At 39.7% G+C, this 19,703-nt stretch overlaps 1 long non-coding RNA gene across 2 annotated transcripts; it reads left to right on the forward strand.

Annotated features, from left to right (window-relative positions):
• The first annotated feature begins 10,364 nt into the window (after window positions 1-10,364).
• On the forward strand, window positions 10,365-17,573 carry LOC112696635 (uncharacterized). 2 transcript variants are annotated; one of them, XR_011862332.1, is made up of 5 exons: window positions 10,365-10,882; window positions 10,993-11,110; window positions 11,229-11,407; window positions 14,279-14,320; window positions 16,919-17,573. It is a non-coding gene; the product is annotated as an uncharacterized lncRNA (long non-coding RNA). The 2 variants fall into 2 exon arrangements; XR_003150820.3 differs by lacking the exon at window positions 16,919-17,573 and having other exon boundaries at window positions 14,279-14,486.
• Window positions 17,574-19,703: the final 2,130 nt, after the last annotated feature.

Consider the following 19,703-nt stretch of genomic DNA (forward strand, 5'->3'; position numbering starts at 1 on the left):
TCTGAGGCGTCCCATTATTCACAGGATTCCTTTCAAAGGTGTACATGAACTGGTTATTTGCAACCATTTCAATGAGTTCCTGAGCTTCGGCAGGCATTTTCTTCAGGTTAATAGATCCACCTGCAGAATGGTCCAATGAGATCTTAGACAATTCAGACAGACCATCATAGAATATATCCAGGATGGTCTATTCTGAGAGGATGTCAAAAGGACACTTTTTGGTCAGTTGCTTGTATCTTTCCCAAGCTTCATAGAGGGATTCACCTTTTTTTGCCTGAAGGTTTGAACATCCACTCTAAGCTTGCTCAGCTTTTGAGGAGGAAAGAAATTGGTTAAGAAAGTCGTGACCAGCTTATCCCAAGAGTTCAGGCTATCTCTAGGTTGAGAGTCCAACCATATTCTAGCTCTGTCTCTTACAGAAAAAGGGAAAAGCATAAGCTTGTAGACCTCAGGATCAACTCCATTGGTCTTAACAGTATCATAGATCTGTAAGAATTCAGTTAAGAACTGAAAAGGATCTTCTGATGGAAGTCCATAAAACTTACAATTCTGTTGCATCAGAGAAACTAATTGAGGCTTTAGCTCAAAATTGTTTGCTCCAGTGGCAGGGATTGAGATGCTTATTCCATGGAAGTTGGAAGTTGGTGTAGTGTAGTTACCAAGCATCTTCCTTGCATTGTTATTGTTGTTGGGTTCAGCCATTACTTCTTTTTCGAGATTCTCTGTAAGGTTTTATCTAGATTTTTGTGCTTTAGCTTCTCTTAGCTTCTTCTTCAGAGTCCTTTCAGGTTTAGGGTCAGCTTCAACAAGAATGTTCTTGTCCTTGCTCCTGCTCATATGAAAAAGAAGAGAACAGAAAGAAAGAGGAATCCTCTATGTCACGGTATAGATATTCCTCAAGGTGTCAGAAGAAAATAAGAATAGAAGGGTGATGTAGATAGAGGCGAATTCGAACATATAAGGAATGAGAGAGCCCGAATTGCTAGAAGTGGAGGGCCCGAATTGCTAGAAGTGGAGGAGTGTTAGTGATTAAATAGAATAAAAAGAGATGAGAGAGAGGTAATTTTCGAAAATTAAATCAAATTTTAAAACAATTAGTTAATTAAAAAGAATTTTGAAAAATGGATAATGGTTTTCGAAAATCAAAGGTGAGAAAGTCGTTAGGTGGTTTTGAAAAAGATAAGAAATAATAAATTTGAAAAGATAAAAGTTAGAAAGAGATTTTGAAATTAGAATTTTAAAAAGATGTGATTTGAAAAAGATATAGTTTAAAAAGATATCATTGGCAAACAATTTGAAAAGATTTGATTTTTAAAATTGATAGCTTGGCTAACAAGAAACCAAAAGATATGATTCTAAAATTCAAATATTGAACCTTTCTTAACAAGAAAGTAACAAACGTGAAATTTTAGAAACAAAACATTAATTGTTAGCAAGTTTTTTTTTTTGAAAATAGTAAAAGAAAAATGAAAAAGATTTAATTTTTTGAAAAAGATATGATTGAAAAGATTTGATTTTGAAAGATATGATTTAAAAAATAAGAATTAAAACATGAAAATTTGAAAAAGATTTGAATTGAAAACAAAATCTCCTCTCATGTGCCATCCTGGCGTTAAACGCCCAGAATGGTATCCATTATGGCGTTTAACACCCAAAATACTACCCTTTTGGGCATTTAACGCCCAGCCAGGTACCCTAACTGGCGTTGAACGCCAGAAATGCTACCTTACTGGGCGTTTTTCTGAACTCCCAGCTTTTTCTCTGTGATTCCTCTGCTGAATATTCTAAATCTTCAATTCCCTGTATTATTGACTTGAAAAGATATATTTTTGAATTTTTAAATTTTTAATGATGAGAGAGACAAACAACAAAATGAGTTAAAACATAAGAATGCAAGATTAGAACAAATAATGCATGCAAGGACACTTTGAATGTCAACATGAACACCAAGAACACTTTGAAGATCATGATGAACATCAAGAACACATTTTTGAAAAATTTTTAGAAAAGAAAGACATGCAAGACACAAAACTTAGAAGTTTGTATAATATGGACACTAACAAATTGAGAATGCATATGAAAAACAACAAATCATACAAAACAAGAGAATTTAAAGATCAGAACACAGAAATTCCTCAAGAACAACTTGAAGATCAATAAAGAACATAATGCATAAAATTTCAAAAAATGCAAGAAAAAAAGAAAACATACAATTGACACCTAACTTATAATTGACTCTAGACTCAAACAAGAAACACAAAATATTTATTTATTTATTTTTGGTTTTATAATTTTATAAATTTTTTTTATTTTTTTCGAATATTTTTTCGAAAAGAAAATAAGAAACTCAAAATTTTTTAATAAGAATTCTAGGAATCAAACAATGTTAGTCTAAAGCTTCAGTCTAAAAAAATTAGACATGACTAACCAAGCTTTAGCAGGACATTACATACAACAACCAAATTGATGGGAATCAACTTGCTCCTGTGATGACAAAAGCATCATCTGAAACTCTAGAATTCATTCTTAAAAATTCCGAAGAACAAAATAAAAAGAAAAATACCTAATCTAAGCAACAAGATGAACCGTCAGTTGTTCAAACTCGAACAATCCCCAGCAATGGTGCCAAAACCTTGGTACACGAAATCGTGATTCACACTTTTCACAACTCCGTGCAGCTAACCAGCAAGTGTACTGGGTCGTCCAAGTAATACCTTATTTGAGTAAGGGTCGATCCCACGAAGATTGTCGGCTTGAAGCAAGCTATGGTCATCTTGTAAATCTCAGTCAGGCAGATTCAAATGGTTATGAAGCTTTGATAATTAAAAGATAAATAAACATAAAATAAAGATAGAGATACTTATGTAATTCATTGGTGGGAATTTCAGATAAGCATATGGAGATGCATTATTCCTTCTGAATCTCTGCTTTCCTACTGCCTTCATTCAATCATTCATACTCCTTTCCATGGCAAGCTGTATGTTGTGGATCACTGTTGTCAATGGCTACCTACCGTCCTCTCAGTGAAATTGGTCCTCTACGGTTTCTGTACGGCTAATCAACTGTCGGATTTCTCGTCTTGGATGAAAGTATCAGGCACAGCTACCGTATGGCTAATCAGCTGTCGGTTCTCGATCGTGTCGGAATAAGATCCAATGATCCTTTTCCGCACTGTCACGGTGCCCCACAGTTGCGAGTTTGAAGCTCGTCATAGTCATCCCTTCCCAAATCCTACTCGGAATACCACAGACAAGGTTTAGACTTTCCGGATCTCAGGAATGCTGCCAATTGATTCTAGCCTGTACCATGAAGATTCTGATCTCGGATTCAGATGCTCTGTTGTCAGGAGAGACGATGTGAATCATTGAAGCTAGGTGTGTGCTTGGGCTGGGAATTGAAGCTTTCATGTGTAGAGACATTTCTTGGAGTTAAACGCCAGCTTTGGTGCCAGTTTGGGTGTTTAAGTCCAGCTTGTAACTTAGTTCTGGCATTCAACGGCAGAATATGGCAGGAAGTTGGCATTTAAATGCCATTTTGCGTCATCAAAACTCAGGCAAAGTATGGACTATTAAATATTGCGGGAAAGCCCAGAATGTCTACTTTACAACTCAATTAAGTGCGAGCCAATCGGGTTTTTGTAGCTCCAAAAAATTTATTTCCAGTGTAGGAAGGTCAGAATCCAATAGCATCTGCAGTTCTTTTTCAGCCTCTGAATCAGATTTTTGCTCAGGTCCCTCAATTTCAGCCAGAAAATACCTGAAATCACAGAAAAACACACAAACTCATAGTAAAGTCCATAAATGTGATTTTTGCATAAAAACTAATAATTATATACTAAAAACTAACTAAATCATACTAAAAACTACCTAAAAACAATGCCAAAAAGCGTATAAATTATCCGCTCATCACAGAGCTTCTTTATTAAGGATGCAGGCATCAGGTTAATGCTTGCTCCAAGATCACATAGGGTTGTCCTTGTGTAGGCGCCCTCTAGGGTACATGATATCATGAAGCTCCCAATATCCTGAAGCTTCTCTGGTACGTTCTTTTGGATTATTGCACTGCATTCTTCAGTGAGGAAGACTATTTCTACCTTTCTCCAAATGGAGTAACTCTTGATAAACTTAAAATTCATGCATCTCACTGTTTCTTTTTTCAAATAAATCTTTCTTTTAAGCATGGTGGTTGTTCCGAGGGTTACCTGAAACTGTAGGTCGATCTCGGATGAGATCTTCTGTGTTTGGTCGGAGCCGACGTGTCCTGCAGGTGTATGACGGCTGGAGCTGGTGTGTCCGACTTGTTGGACTTGGTGGTGGTGCTGATCCTTCGTCCCCGGAGGGTGGGGGGTACCTGCAAGGGACTCCAATGCTTAAGTTAGCAAGGGTATTAAGCAGGTATTGAGTAGAATCAGAGTATGAGTTATACCTAGGTGCTCCAGTGTATTTATAATGGTGAGATGTGGCCTCCTGTGGATAAGATAAGTTAGTTATCTTATCTTTATCTTTATCTTATCTTTAAGTGAGGTCATCTTATCTTCAAGGGAACCGCCTTTATCTTTCTGGGCTTTGGCTGCTTTTAGATTGGGCTGTGTTCCTTCGTTTTGGGCCTGCTTTAGGCTCCTTTGGCGATTTGGCCGAGCTCTTTGAGAAGAGGTCAGATAGTCTGACCTGAAGAGGTCGGTCGGCTTGTCGCTAAACATCTTGGGTCGGACAGCTTGACCCAGGGTATGAACAGTGCCCCTGCTTGAGTTTGATCTTTCCATGAGATCATGCTTCACAGTCCAACCTCTTTTGAGTGGTAACGTGGGTTTTCTACCCTTGCCTTCTGGATCACGCCTTGCTTTAAGTTTGTGTTGACAACCCTCTGCTTTGGCGAAGTTGTCCTTGCGGCTTGATATCCGGACTTTTAGTGATTTGTCCAATGACTTTTTTAGTGTTCTTTATGTAGAACCTTTTTTAGTCTCGGATGACGTTCGTAGCTCTGTTTGAGATTATGCCTTTTTTGAGTGGAGTTGTATCCCTTTTGGCTAAGCACTTTTGAGCCTTAAGTTGTTTCCCAACCTTTTGGTTTGTTCTTTTTTGAAGTTGTACTTGCGCCTCTTCTTTATCTAACGTCGACCTGTATGACTTTTCGTGAGACCGTGCTTTCAGAGTTTCGATCTCTTCGGGGAAGTCGTGCTCAAGCATCCTGACTTTGGTCGATCTTTGAGTAGTTTCTTCTTGTGCGAGTCTGGTATTGCCCCTTTTTACTTTGTTGAGGGGACTTTTCAGCCTTCTTCTGACTTGTTTGTCTTTGCTGTTCGGGCTTTTTAGTCATAATCCAACAACTTTTTAGGTAGTGTTTCGATGGGGAACCTTTTTATAGTTTGTTTGGATGACTTTTTAGCTCTGTCTTTAAGGCTGTGCTTTTGGCTTTTTAAGTAGTGTCTTTTTTCAAGACTTCGTACCTTTTAGCAAAACATTCCTGGCTTTCCTCTGGCCATTTGCGAGATGTCTTTGTCTGTTTTTGTGGATCTTTGTAGAGTGTCGGTACTTTGTTGTCCGACCTCTTTTGATCACTTCTGATTTTGTCCATTTTCTGCTTGGTCGAGGTGGTCCTTGGGGCTAATTTGTCTGACGACCTTTTAGTGTTTTTGTAGAACACTTTTTAGTCATTCTGAACAATTTTGATAGCCTTGTCGTGGAGCCGCGGCTTTTTGGGCGGAGCTATGTCCGTTTTAGCGCACGTTTTTCGTTGGTCCGACTTCTTCTTGTCGGTCCAAGCTGTAGCTTTCGTTGGTTCGACTTCTTCTTGTCGGTCCAAGCTGTAGCTTTCGTTGGTCTGACTTCTTCTTATCGGTCCAAGCTGTAGCTTTCGTTGGTCCGACTTCTTCTTGTCGGTCCAAGCTGTTGCTTTCGACTTCTTGTTGTCGGTCCAATCTGTAGCTTTTGTTGGTCCGACTTCTTCTTGTCGGTCCAATCTGTAGCTTTCCAAGTTATTTCTGTAATCCTCTTTCTTGGACCTTGTTCAGGTCTCTTTCAGGGATTACTTTTATAACTTTTGTGTTGTGGGCCGACTTTCGTCGTGTCGGGGCTCTCCTTAGTTATTTCTGTAATCCTCTTTCTTGGACCTTGTTCAGGTTTCTTTCAGGGATTACTTTGATAACTTTTTAGTGGTAGGAGTCCGACTTGGTTATGTCAGTCTCCTTTAAGTTATTTTTTGTAGTCTTCTTTCTTGGATCTTTGTCAGATCTCTTTCAGGGACTACTTGTATAACTTTTTGTTTTGGGCTGACTTTATTATGTCAGGCCCTTCTAAGTTAAAGTAATCCTCTTTAATAGGGTTGGCCAGACCTCTTTCCAGGGTTTACTTATAACTTGGGTTGACTTGGTCCGACTTCTGAACGTCGGTTAGTCTTTAAGTTATTATTTTAGCTATCCGTAAGACCTCGTCAGGTTCTTTTTTGGATTGCTTTCGATAACTTCTTACATTATTCTGTGTTCATCTTTGCCGATTTGTAGAAAGTGGTTGGCATCTTTAGATCGTCTTTTGGGTGAATCGCGTTTTCACCTTTATCGGACGGTTTATCTTTATCGTAATCGTGTAGTGAAATTATTTTTCACTTTCTGCCGATTTGTTGCTTTATAATCGGATGATGAATGCTTCAGATTAATGCATCTTGGGAGTTTGTAGAGCAGTGAATTTGGTTTTCACTTTGTCGACCTTTTGTCAAAATCAAATGATGAATTTGGTTTTCATCATGGTCGGGTGGTGAAGTTGGTTTTCACCTTGCCGACTTGTCGCTTTGTAATCGGACGATGAATTTGATTTTCATCTTGCCGACTTTGTCGTGATCGGGTGATGAGTTTGGTTCTCATCTTGCGGACCTTGTCGTGATCGGGCGTCTTGGTAGGAAACTTTTTAGGGAATCTGCAATTTTTTAATAAAATGAAGATAAGAGTGTGTACATGTTAGTACTTACCTTTCTAGGTCGGGCAATCTTTTTGGATCTCAGCCTGGCGCCCTTTGCAGGCATGCCATGACCTTGGTAGCTCTTGCCCCTCGAGGTTGGACACTTTGTAGTAAGCTTTCCCCAGTTCTTCTGATCAACTTGGTATGATCCTTTCCAGTTGGCTGCTAGCTTCTCTTCTTCCGGTCGACTTGTTCTGATATTATTTCAGATTGGGATGAGGTCATTATTCGTGAAGCTTCTCTGTACTACCTTTCATTTGCACCTTAAGGCCATGCGACATTTTAATGCTTATTCCCTGATCTGAGCTCTTTCTTGGACTTCTGGAAGTAGGTCGAGCTCTTTCCTTTGGATTTGGGAGTTGACCTCTTTTTTGTAGAGGATCATTCTGGGGGATCTTTCTTCGATCTCTACTGGGATCATTGCCTCCACTCCGCGAGTCAATCGGAAGGGTGATTCCCCCGTGGTAAAGTGTGGAGTTGTCCGATGTGCCCATAGGACTTGTGGGAGCTCTTCAGCCCAAGCTCCCTTTTGATCTCAAGAACTTTGGTTCTTTCTGCAAAAAGTTTGCATATTCTCCTTTGAGGAGAATGTGTGTTTTGCTTAGGATTTGGTTGCTGTTCCTGTTTCTTTTCATTGTTGCCTGACTCCCTTTGTACAAAAAGTTCTAGCTTTTGTTTTGACCTTTTGTTTGAGAGGTGTTCGGATTGTTTGGGTATAGATTATTGGCTTCTCTTCTCTGTGTTCTTGCCCTGTTGTTGCCTCCAACGGGTGCCCCTGGACTTTCGTGTGAGTCCTGGGGTTTCCCTTTTACTGCTGTATCTGACACTTGATGTTTTGTTGTTATTGTCCGAGTTGTTTCCATTATTTGTCCGAGTTGTTTGGTAATAACCTCATGGTTGACCTATGTCTTCTTGAAAAAATATTGCTGTGATGTCTACTAAGATCCCGGTCGGCGTGTCTGATTGACTGGATTTCATAGTTGTAATGCGTGTTACTGTGGCTGACCCTGAGTACTGTGTGCGATTTAGGAGGTTCCGTAGAATTTGTAGGGATGGGGATGAGGAGGAGAATTATGAGCTGGTGTTGCCAGACTCTGAGGAGAGGGTTTGTTTTCCTTCCTTGTTGTGGTCTTGTAATGTAGCCTGGATGAGGCTTTTATTATTGCCCCCTGGTTTGGTACTGGCTGATTTTGAAAGTGCATCAGCTCGGGCATTCTGCTCCCGAGGTATGTGTCGGACTTCATATTCCCCGAATTGTTCGAGCTATTTTTTGTTTTTGTCCAGGGTCCCCCTGAATTGTCCGAGCTGTTCTCTGGTTTTGTCCAGGGTCCTCCGAATTACCCGAGGTATTTTTTGTGGTGGGATCCTCAGCTTGGTTGCTCCCTTTTATTTGTGAGGTGACTACTTGTGAGTCATTGGATATGGTAAGCTCCTACCTTCCTAGCTAGCCTTAAACCAGCCAGTAGTGCCTCGTATTCAGCTTGGTCATTTGGCTTGATTTGGCTTTCCTGATCGCTTTTCTATAATTACACCTGCACCACTCCCGGTTTTGTTTGAAGAGTCATCCATGTAGAGTTTCCATTTTGTAGGAGTTCCCGGGGTGTCAGTGTACTTTGTAATGAAGTCAGCCAAATACTATGATTTGATGGCTGTCTGAGCTTTATGTCGAAGATCAATTTTGACTGCCCATTGTAGAATTCTTCCTGCTAAGTCTGTTTTCTTGTAGGATGCCTTCGATGGGCTGGCTGGTATGAACTCTGATAGTGTGAGCTTGAAAGTATGGGTGGAGTCATCGAGAGGTGAGTATGGGGGCGTAGGCGAACTGCTCTATCTCTTGATAGTTTAGTTCGGCCCCTTGTAGGGCCTTGATGATGAAGTAGACGGATTGTTGCCCACTTTTGTCTTCTTTAACTAGTGATGAAGCTATTGCCAGACTTCCCACTACGAGGTATAATATGAGCTTTTCACTTTCCCTTGGTTGGGTAAGAATGGGTGGTTGCCCCAAGAATTTTCAAAATCCCGGAAGGCTTGTTTGCACCCCGTAGTCCTATTCAAACCTCTCTCCCTTCCTTAATATACCTCTTTGAGGTGTCCTTTGCGGGATGATTTAGAGATCGTTCCTCCTGCGAATCCTCCATGAACATGTCTCTCAGGCGGGTGTGAGGTGGTCATTCAACTCGTTCGACCTCTTTGGTGTGAGACGTTCGACTTGTACGACCTCTTTAGTGTGAGGTTGACCTTCGACTTGTCCAACCTCTTTGGTGTGAGGTAGACCTTCGACTTGTCCGACCTCTTTGGTGTGAGGTTGACCTTCAACTTGTCCAACCTCTTTGGTGTGAGGTGGACCTTCAACATGTCCGACCTCTTTGGTGTGGGGTGGACCCCTAACTCGTCCGACCTCTTTGGTGTGAGGTGGACCTCCAACTCGTCTGACCACTTTGGTGTGAGGTGGACCTTCAACTTTGTCCGACCTCTTTGGTGTGAGGTGGACCTCCAACTCGTCCGACCACTTTGGTGTGAGGTGGACCTTCAACTTTGTCCGACCTCTTTGGTGTGAGGTGGTCCTTCAACGCGTCCGACCTCTTTGGTGTGAGGTGGACCTTCAACTTTGTCCGACCTCTTTGGTGTGAGGTGGTCCTTCAACGCGTCCGACCTGTAACATCCCGCATTTTTGAAAAATCTAAATATAAATAAATTGTGATTTTATCTTATTGAGTTTAAACTTTATAATTTTAGAAATTATTTTGTTAGAAATAATTAAATAGATTCGGAGATAATTTCGTTTTAAATCAAATAAGATTCTTAAGTAATTTTCTATAATGGAATATTTTGTATAATTTTAGTAATTGAAAAATTAGAAAGAATTGTATGATTTAATTCAAGTAACTTTTATTCTGAAAGGATTACGATTTATTTTATTAATTTGATATCTTATTTCATAAATTAGTCAATTAAGAATAATTAAATTAGTTTTATTAATATTTGGAGTTTAAATTAATCAATATTCTTATGTAATTTTTATAATTGGTTATTTCATATGTTTTGGAAATAAAATTTAGTGATGGAAGTATTATATAATTTAATTTAAGTAATTTTATTATAATTAGATATTTTGTAAATTGAAATTAAAGTTCCGGTGATAGAAAAATAATAAAAGGTTATATCATTTAATTTGAATAATTAGTATTGAGTTTAAACTATATTTTATAAAAATGTGATTAATATGCTTATTTTATAATTTACACTATAAATAATTAATTGAACTTAGCAATATGTTGATAAATAATGTTCTTATATATTTTAAAGAGAGTATATTTGATTTTAAAATTACTCTACTCTTTAATTTTATCAAAATATCTATTCATATCTATCCATATTCTTTTATAAAATCCTAATTTCTAACCCTAATTTCCCAAATTGAGAAACCCTAACCCTAATGTTTCCCTTTCCTCAGCCACTGAACGCAGCCTCTACCCCCTTTCCTTTCTAAACACCACACACACACAAAAGAAGAAAGGAACGCAGGGAGAGAGAGAGAGAGCACGAAGAGCAGAGAAAAGAGAGCCCGCCGCCGCCATGACCGTCGCACTGCCACCGTTCAACTCCGCTCGCGCTGCCGCGCGTTCTGTCATCATCAGAGTCATCGTCGTCGTTTGTGGAGCCGCGAGGAGCTCGCCGTCGAGCTGCTTTGCAGCGCCGTCCCGTCCATAGAGCCGAGCCCGAGCCCGCTTCGTCACCGCCGTCGGGGTCTTCATCGTCGCTGGTGCGGTCGGAGCCGCCGTCGTTGGAGAGAGAGCAAGCGCGAATCTGAGAAAGGGAGAGAGAGAGAGATACGACGCAACAGAGGAGGAAAGGAGAAGTCTTCTGTCATCAACGCCACGCCTCTTCACCACCGCCGCCGCCGGAATTTCTGGTTGCCGCCATGATTAATGGTGAGTTAGTTAAACCCTAGCCATGAGAACCACCATCTTTGAACCTTTACTGCTCTGTAAATACCCAGTATCTACTCCTGATGCTCTTGACTATGTTATGTTTGTTGGAGCTTGTCTCCATGGAGCCACTGGCGGGGTGTTGCTGCTGCCGGAACCACCGCGGGGTGCTGCTAGGAATCGCTGCTGCCCTGCTTCCGCTATACTTAGGTTCAACATCCATTGGCCTGGGTTAGCCTTTTCCCCTTATTTCTGCTCCAATTGCACGCTCTATTCTGCCGATTTCTTATTAAACTGCTTGTTCTTGTTTTAATTCAAATTTGGCTTGTGCTCTGTTTTAAATTTCCAGAGCCGTTTCTGCTTCCGATTCTATTGAATTTGAAATCTTCGCTTCGTTGCAACCATGATCACTGTTGTGGGAGCTAACGCCGCTGCTATCTTGATTGAGACTGTTGCATAGCTAGTATTGGTCCAGCCAGCTGCCTCGCTATAATCCAGCCTCCGGGTTCTTTTAATCGCGACATCGAGGTAGGGGGTTTAAAACGATTTTTAATTTAAGAATGCCTACAAGGTTTATTGAATAACTGCAAATAGATTTAATAGCTGTGAGTAATTGATTGGTTATGTGAATATTGAATTGTGGCTGAAATTGTGATTGGAATGGTTGAGATTGTGATTTGGAATTGTTGATTGGTGATATTGATTGATTATGTGGATTGGGAATAGTTTGATGACTTATTGTTGAGAATTACTAATTTTTAATGAGTTACGTTGGATTTGTTGCTGTTGAGCTATTATTTGGTATATTGTAATGTTAATGAGCTTGGTTGGTGGTTGATTTGGAATTGGTTGAGGGGTTTTGAAGGGTTGGATTTTGAATACTAAATAGATTGCTGAAAATCTGATTTTCGAAATTAAAAAGTGACTTTGGAAGTGAATCAGTTATTCAACGATAATTGAAATGGTATAAGAGTAAAGTATGATAAAAGTTGTTGTTGAGACTCAATTTTGAGAAGTTTGAATTAATTATAGAACTAGTTATGATTGTTCAAAGTTAAAATGTAAAACTGGATTTTCTGCATTATTTTTAAAAGAAGCCGGAAACTTTGAAAAACTATAACTATTTCTGCGAATATCGGAATTGCGTGGGACCAAGTCCGGATTGAGCTTGGGAATATAGGGAACTGGACTGCTGAATTTGAGACTTTTTCAATAAGTTTATGGTTTATGATGAATTTTTGAATTATGGATATCAAATCTGGTTTTTACTGCAGAACATTTAACACAGCAGCAACTTGATTCCTTTAATAGAAATTCTGCACCTTGAATTTTAAAATGGAACCAATTTTATATGAAACTTTGGTCTTAATACTTTAATTTCATAAAAATTTAGAATTGTTAGAGTTGTGGTTTTAAAGATTTGGATTTTCAAAGAAAGATGTTTTATGCAGTAAAAGTCAGGCTTTGTTTTCAAAGTCAGTAACTTTGAGGTTTTCTAATTTTTAAATCTGGAATGATATTGAGATGCAACCAATTGGAAATGAAAATTAAGTATGTTTAGCATATGTGACTTAAATTTCAGGGCTATCCATGTTTTAATGAGTAAGTTATGGGACTTGGAAGAAGATAAGTTCATTAACTTTTAAAGCAGAATTCTGCAGCAAATTAGTCAACTTCTAGGTTATATAACTTCTTCATTGAAAATGATATTAACCTGAAACCAATTGGAAAAGAAACTTGGATGAGTGTAGTTGAACTGTATTAATTTTCAAAGTCATTGGATTTAACTTGGATTTTATATTGAATTTTGAATATCACATGCTGCTACTGTTTTTCTGGTTTTACGCACTGCAGAGCAGTCTCGGTTTTTCCTTTATTCCTAAGGCTAGAGAAACCAGAAAATTATGATCTTTAGTTTGTTAGAAAGCTTATTTCAAGACGATCGCCTGGACATAAAGTTTGCGCAATTCCGAGTTCATTTGCTATATTAATAACAGAAAAGAAGATAGGGTGTTGAGAATGCTCGAATGAGAGTTATGAGTTCATAAAATTAAAGATGAACCTTAGCATTATATGGCTGATTCAATGTTGGAAATTGCTTGTTTCTGGATTGAATTGATATTGGAAAGGTTGAAAAGAGTTTGGTAAATTGTTTGGTTGGGACCCGTAAGGGTGGCTAAGTCCTATTTTCAAAGGAGATTATGTCCGAATTTTTATAAAAGTATAAGGACTTAATCAAAATAAATATTTAAGGCTTATTTAATGATAGAAACTTCAATGATTCTTTTAAGAAGAGATTATTTGATATATGAGATTGTTGAGTATTCAGAGGAAGTAAAGAGATACAGAGAAAAGAGAAACCAGAACAGAGTAAAGAGAAATAAAGAGAAGAGTAATATAATTAAGAGATATTTATATATATATTTTAGTTGCTTGATGCAACCAGAGATATATTTGTATATATATATTAGTTGCTTGATGCAACCCAGAGCTATATTTAATATATATTAGTTGCTTAATGCAACCCAGAGCTTCTGTAGGGAAACTAAGTTACCTACAGCCATTTTCCGCTTCCCCAGAGCAGAGCAGAGTATATATATATTTTCCTGCAGTAAGCAGAGGCGGTCTCAAATGAGCGGCTATTATTATATGCGCATTTATTTAGGAACGGAAAATCGTATCCGGGAAATCGGGATTACTCGTGACCGGATAAATGTCGGGATTGCGGGCAGTCAACCGACACATGAGCTCATGGCCTGTACTAGGACTAGACATTCATCATATGCATCTATGTGACATTGTTTGGGTGTGGATATTGTAATTGGCTTGCCTAAATGAATAATCCTGTGTAACTGTGTAACTGCTAATTGCTATACTTGATATAAATGCTCTTGATTGTGTTTGAACCTCATTACCCGTGTTTGTAACTGATTGTTTGGATTGTAGTGATTGGATGTTGATTGAGCTGTTTGGGCCTGAGGCCGTGACTGGTATGCTTGAGGTCTAGTTTTGTATAAAGTATCTGACTGGTTCAGCATAGACTTAATGAACCTATGCTCGGAGCAGGATGATCATTTATACCGCGTAGGTAACTTCTTTTATGTTAAGGTCTAGTAAAGTATGAAAAATCAAACTGGTTCAGCATAGACTTAATGAACCTATGCTTGGAACAGGTTGGTCATTCATACAGTTTAGGGAAACTTTTAAGAGTTTTATAAAGAAAATATGGGTCTGGCATTTTGAATAATTAACTAATACTTTTAAAGAAGGTTAATTTTCTTTTAGATGTCTTTGAATGAAATTAACTATTTGCGCTTTATTCTTTACTTTCACGGCATTCTCTACCTCTACTGAGAACATGTGGTTTGGTTCTCACCCCCAAATTTTCCACCCTTTCAGTGACACAGGTTTGAAGACGCAATTTGAAGCTGCGAGCGATTAGTAGGTTTTCTTTATGATTTTAATTGCTTTCATAGAGTCCCCTCGCTCTTGTCCTTTGAGGTTTTATTTTAACAGAGGGGTAGGTGTTGTAGTTGGGTTTGTATGACTTCTTATGTATAAGAGTTACTATTAATAATACTTATATGATTGTTATTATTATTTGCAATGCTTATCTTTGATACATGTCTTGAAAAAAAAAAAGAACAAATTTTCTGGAATTTTCTTAAAACTAAGACGCGAACTCAATACAAAGGCTCGATAATTAAGTAGTTAATACTAGAGAAGGTTATGTAATGTTCTTTCTAGTAGAAATACCCTGACTTAAGCAAGGTATTTTGCTGGAAGGGATGTTACACGACCTCTTTGGTGTGAGGTGGACCTTCAACTTTGTCCGACCTCTTTGGTGTGAGGTGGACCTTCAACGCGTCCGACCTCTTTTGTTTTTGATTGGGCGAGTTGATGGGATCTTCTCAGTGTTGCATATTTCTTGGTATATATCCACAACAGACACCCGAAGGGGGTGTAATTGTGGTATTTTCTAGGCTTCTCTCCATGTTGATCTTCTTTTTTCTTAGACTCTTTATCCTTATCCCGAGAGGAGTAGGAATGTTCGGTTTTTGAGATCTCTCCTAGTCGAGAGTTTTCTTCCATGTTGATGTACTTCTCTACCCGTTCCTGTACCTTATTCCGAGATGTTTAGGTGCTTCTTGGATATTGAGTGGCTAAAAGGTCCTTCTCATAGACCATTGATGAGACCCCTGATAGCTGCTTCTATTGGCAGACTTTGTATGTCCAGACATGTTTTGTTGAATCTTTCCATGTAGTTGCGAAGGCTCTCTCGATCTCCTTGCTTGATCCCTAATAGGCTTGATGCGTGTTTGGCTTTGTCCTTCTGGATGGAGAATAACGGATTGCATCTGAGGCCTCCGTGAGATACATCCTGCTTCTGAAATTGCTAAGATGATAGCTTGGATTTGATGTGCCGTCGTACGGAGTCATGTTAGGAGCTTTGAAGTCCCTTGGGACCTTTAGCTTTCATGATCTCTTTGGTGAATGGGTCTTGATCTTTGTAGGGGCTATCTTCGTGACTGGATCGAGCTGTCTCGGTTTTGAGATCAGCTTCGAATTTTAAGAGCTTATCTTTTAACTCTCGGCATCGCCTAGTTTCCCTTCGGAGGTCCTTCTTGGCATCCCATTGATGCTCGTCTTCTTTTTCGAGTTGTTGGAGGCGGTTTTGTTGAGCTTGTAGTGCTTCCATGATTTCTGTGTTTGCAGGTTACTTATCTCTCCCGTTTTGGGGTGTGTTTTTGGGGGTGGCGTCCGCATTTTTATGTGGCATTCTATCCTCTAGATCTGAATTGTGGTCGTTGTCATGGTTGTCCGCCATGGTGGTGGGATGACTTCCAGGTTCCCCGGCAACGGCGCCAATGTTCCGAGGGTTACCTAAAACTGTAGGTCGATCTCGGATGAGATCTTCTGTGTTTGGTCGGAGCCAACGTGTCCTGCAGGTGTAGAGCGGCCGGAGCTGGTGTGTCCGACTTGTTGGACTTGGTGGTGGTGCTGATCCTTCGTCCCCGGAGGGTGGGGGTACCTGCAAGGGACTCCAATGCTTAAGTTAGCAAGGGTATTAAGCAGGTATTGAGTAGAATCAGAGTATGAGTTATACCTGGGTGCTCCAGTGTATTTATAATGGTGAGATGTGGCCTCCTGTGGATAAGATAAGTTAGTTATCTTATCTTTATCTTTATCTTATCTTTAAGTGAGGTCATCTTATCTTCAAGGGAACTGCCTTTATCTTTCTGGGCTTTGGCTGCCTTTAGATTTGGCTGTGTTCCTTCGTTTTGGGCCTGCTTTAGGCTCCTTTGGCGATTTGGCCGAGCTCTTTGAGAAGAGGTCGGGCATTTGGCCGAGCTCTTTGAGAAGAGGTAGTCTGACCTGAAGAGGTCGGTCGGCTTGTCGCTAAACATCCTGGGTCGGACAGCTTGACCCAGGGTATGAACAGTGGTGATACAGTGGATATCTTATAATAAAGATAAAACTAGAAATAAACTAAGGACTACTTGTGATCATGACTCAGAAAAGAAAACAGAAAATAAATAAAAGTATAGTGAAAATAGAAATAAAACAGAGAGGGGTAGTGGGACTCAACAACCTTAGTGGTGTCGGCTGCTGCTCCCTCTTGAGAGTCCAATGGAGCGTTTAAGCTCCTCTATCTCACGCCCTTGCCTCAGTTGCTCCTCCCTCATAGTTCTTTGATCTTCTCTTATCTCATGGAGGATAGTGGCATGCTCAGTGTGATCCACCCTCAGCTACTCCACGTTTGAGCTCAGCTCCCCTATTGAGGTATTCAGTTGATCCCAATAGTCCCGGGGAGAAAAACACATCCCTTGAGGCATCTCAGAAATCTCAGGTTAAGATGGTTGCAAAGGCTCTTGTTGTGCGTGCATGATGAGCGGATAATTTATACGCTTTTTGGCATTGTTTTTAGGTAATTTTTAGTAGGATCTAGCTACTTTTAGGGATGTTTTCATTAGTTTTTATGCTAAATTTACATTTCTGGACTTTACTATGAGTTTGTGTGTTTTTCTGTGATTTCAGGTATTTTCTAGCTGAAATTGAGGGACCTGAGCAAAAATCTGATTCAGGCTGACAAAAGACTGCTGATGCTGTTGGAATCTGACCTTCCTACACTCGAAATGGATTTTCTGGAGCTACAGAACTTCAAATGGCACGCTCTCAACGGCGTTGGAAAGTGGACATCCAGAGCTTTCCAGAAACGTATAATAGTCCATACTTTATTCGAGATTAGATGACGCAAACTGGCGTTCAATGCCAGTTCCATGATGCATTCTGGAGTCAAACACCAGAAACATGTCACAAACCAGAGTTAAACGCCAAAAACATGTTACAACTTGGCGTTTAACTCCAAGAGAAGCCTCTGCATGTGTAAAGCTCAAGCTCAGCCCGAGCACACACCAAGTGGGCCCCAGAAGTCAATTTTTGCATCATTTACTCAATTCTGTAAACCCTATTAGCTAGTCTAATATAAATAGGACATTTTAACTATTGTATTAGACATCTTGGTATCTATCTTTTGATCTTTGATCACATTTGGGGGCTGGCCATTCGGCCATGCCTGGACCACTATTACTTATGTATTTTCAATGGTGGAGTTTCTACACACCATAGATTAAGGGTTTGGAGCTCTGCTGTACCTCGAGTTTTAATGCAATTACTACTATTTTCTATTCAATTCAGTTTATTCCTGTTCTAAGATATTCGTTGCACTTCACCATGAACGCGTGACTGACAACCACCTCCGTTCTACCTTAGACCGAGCGCATATCTCTTGGATTCCTTAATCAGAATCTTCGTAGTATAAGCTAGAATTGATGGCGGCATTCAAGAGAATCCAGAAAGTCTAAACCTTGTCTGTGGTATTCCGAGTAGAATTCAGGGATTGAATGACTGTGACGAGCTTCAAACTCGCGATTGTTGGGCGTGATGACAAACGCAAAAGAATCAATGGATTCTATTTCGACATGATCGAAAACCGACAGATGATTAGCCGTGCTGTGACAGAGCATTTGGACCATTTTCACTGAGAGGATGGGATGTAGCCATTGACAACGGTGATACCCTACATACAGCTTGCCATGGAAAGGAGTAAGAAAGATTGAAGGAAGGCAGTAGGAAAGCAGAGATCCAACAGGGACAAAGCATCTTCATACACTTATCTGAAATTCTCACAAATGATTTACATAAGTATTTCTATCTTTATTTTCTGTTTATTTATTATTATTATTCGAAAACTCCATAATCATTTATTATCCGCCTAACTGAGATTTACAAGATGACCATAGCTTGCTTCATACCAAAAATCTCCGTGGGATCGACCCTTACTCACGTAAGGTTTATTATTTGGACAACCTAATGCACTTGCTGGTTGGTTGTGCGAAGTTGTGAAGAAAGTGCTGAGTTAGTAAATGCGCATATCAAGTTAAATGCCATTTTTAGAGATCACAATTTTGTGCACCAGTGCGCATGCTCACTAACATGTTCCATCCATCTTTTCGTTATGGACTTGTCCTCCTTAATGGGGGGTGTCTTATTCTATCACAATTCCAGCTGAATTGTATAGGTGACTGGTACACGAATCCCCACAATTTCGTACAGTTGTACCAGCAAGTGCACTGGGTCGTCCAAGTAATACCTAAGCGAGTCAGGGTCGATCCCATGAAGATTGTGACTTGAAGCAAGCTATGGTTACCTTACAGGTCTTTAGTCAAGCGAATCAGAACTTGTGAATTTGTAAGATCTAAACTAGGTTGACATGAAAGTAATAAAATAAAATACTATGTAAATTAAATATAATCAGTAATAGGAATATGGTTAAGGATTGGAGTTGCTTTGTCTATCTGAATTAACTTTGTATTACTGTCTCCTTTTCTTGTCAGTGATTTCTTCTATGGCAGGCTGTACGTGATCAACGCCATTGGCTGTGGTCATCAATCTCCTCTGCTTCAGATCAAACGTCGTATGGCCACAGTCATCCAATCTGAATGAGGGTGAAGCTCTAGCAGTTCATTCTCTTGGCAATCCTACTCAAAACGCCACTGACAAGGTCGAATCTTCCAGATTAGAGAATGCTGCTTCTTTGGATTCTAGCCTCTACCACAAAGACACTAATCTCCCCATAAATTGGCTAAACTGGTGTCTCGAGAAGTCCCCAATGAAGTCGTGGATTAGCCGTCTGAGATATGTATAATGAAGCTAGCTGTTCACGCTATCCAATCACGTATTCATACGAACCCAAGTAAACACGGGTGGTTGTCAGGCACGCGGTCCTAGTATGATGAATATAGCTGATTGTCACTGACCATCCTATTAACCATGTTGAAGAACGAGTATACATCTTAGAATTAAATCAAACACGAATCGAAGAGAAACAGTAATGCTTTTATTAATTCATAGAACTCAGCATGGTTCCTCCCCTCAACCTAGGAGGTTTAGAAACTCACATTGAAAGGAAAATACAATGATAAAACTCGAATATGGCATAAATGTCTCTAGATGATGTAAATCTAATCCCTTAAATACTAAACAAATGACTGGTAAAGGTAAAACAGTCTTTTTAGTGCTAAAATCCATTTCCGGGGGCCCACTTGGTGAGTGTTTGGGATGAGCTTTGATGAGATCCACGTGCTATGAGGTCTCTAGGGCATTAGAATCTGGCTAGGGGTTTCTCTTTGGGCGTTTGGCCGCTGGTCTCTTTTCCTTGGGTGCTGCACGCCTAGAATGGGGCAGGAGGTTGGCGTTGGACGCCAGTTTTGGGCCTTCTAATCTGATACAAAGTATAAAACTATTATACATTGCTGGAAAG

Source organism: Arachis hypogaea, chromosome 6 (assembly GCF_003086295.3).
Source record: "Arachis hypogaea cultivar Tifrunner chromosome 6, arahy.Tifrunner.gnm2.J5K5, whole genome shotgun sequence".
NCBI lineage: Eukaryota > Viridiplantae > Streptophyta > Magnoliopsida > Fabales > Fabaceae > Arachis > Arachis hypogaea.